Source organism: Penaeus monodon, chromosome 27 (genome assembly GCF_015228065.2).
Source record: "Penaeus monodon isolate SGIC_2016 chromosome 27, NSTDA_Pmon_1, whole genome shotgun sequence".
NCBI lineage: Eukaryota > Metazoa > Arthropoda > Malacostraca > Decapoda > Penaeidae > Penaeus > Penaeus monodon.
Genome location: NC_051412.1, coordinates 39,723,077 through 39,724,736, shown reverse-complemented (window position 1 = coordinate 39,724,736; position 1,660 = coordinate 39,723,077).

The following is a 1,660-nucleotide window of genomic DNA, read 5'->3' as shown; positions in this document are numbered from 1 at the left end:
CTAAGAAACGCTAGTCGCACCGGAAGTGGTCATCCAACCTGATGCCTCGTGACCTGACCTTTTGACCCAAGTCATCCCTCGTGACCTGAGGAGGCGTCGACAGCTCTGCTTGTAATTGGTCTTAATCCCCAAGTATCTTGTTACGGTTCGTCACCTTTCTTTTGTCTCAAGAAAACAGGGGGCGTGGTCGCACAGCGGGAGGCCTCGTCTTGTGACCCATTTTCACCCTTAAGGACAGGGTCGTAAGGATGATAATCCTATCTAATATTCGCTGTGAGCAATAACGGGTCTTATTTTATGGTCAGAGAGTCGATATTCAAGAATGTAATTCATAAACTGGTAAATGCGAATTGGGTGTAGGATATAAATAGTTTATTCATTTAGTTAATGAACGATTGGTTACCTTTACTCTAAGGAACCTCATTAGAACATAAAATAACCCTGTTGCACGATGTTGTTACGAGTCCATTAAGGATCGCATCACGTTATTTCTATCTATTCTTTACCTTTACTCGAAAAAAAAATATGATAAATACATATTCATGCGTGTAGTTACCCTTATGAATAAAGTTCTTTGCGTATTTGCATCTTGTACATCGCGTATAGATTTACGGTCCGTTTTCTTTGCTCGGGCGATTCCCGTTTTCTAGTGTTTGTGTGTGCAATTTTTTTATTTTTTTTTTCAGGACCTACAAAAAAGAAAAGACAAAATAAAGTACCAATTGAGAGAAGAGTTACAGTTAACAAACAAATAAAGATATGATTGCATGTCATTTAATGAAATAATTAATTGCAATTAATGGGCGGACGCAAAACCCAAACGAACCTCTCCAGACGAAAATTTGGACGATCCGAATCAGTGGTTTCATTTCGACTGAACCAGTTTTCGACCCCGCTGTGATTCGGAAGGTTAAAAAGAAATGGTTATGTTGCAAATGTAAAAAAAAAAACAGTCTGAAAATGTCCTCCTCGGCAGATATTTCAAGAAAACCTTCTGAAATTTTCATCAGGACGACAGGAAAATGAATAAATATATCATTTGCAAAAGGAGCCGAATGAATTTTGAAATAGCGATTGATAATTGACAGGTTTTTGCCATTTTTCCAAAACGTATTTTTGCTATTTGAATTAAGTGTTTTTTTTTTGGGGGGGGGAGATTTTCATTTTCAGCCGTATACTTTTATATTCTCATATATATTTTTTCTCCAACTTGGTATGTATTTTGCTATGATTTTCCTGCTATATTAGGATTTTTTTTTTTTTTTTAATAGAAATCAAGGTTCATTTCTTGTATTTTTAATGATGAACGTGGTGCAGATTTATTTTTTCTTAACATTTTAAGATAAAACAACACGATACGTTAACTCTGTTACTTTACTTTTCCCTATAAATGGTGCAAAAATCTCCTGATATTACATGACCTGAAGAAACAGCATGATTTGTGGGATATGGGAATTTTCCAATATGTTTTAGGCTCGGCGTTCTTTAGAAATCGAGAAGTGGATTTTAGTAGAATATTTATTCATTATGATGTAGACTTACTCATCTACTTTTCCTATTATTAAAAAAAAAGTAATTTGATTTGTAAAGCACACACGCTCACAATTTTCGATAACTCTCGAAGCGACGCAGGTCACTTTATCTCAGGACAGGACATATG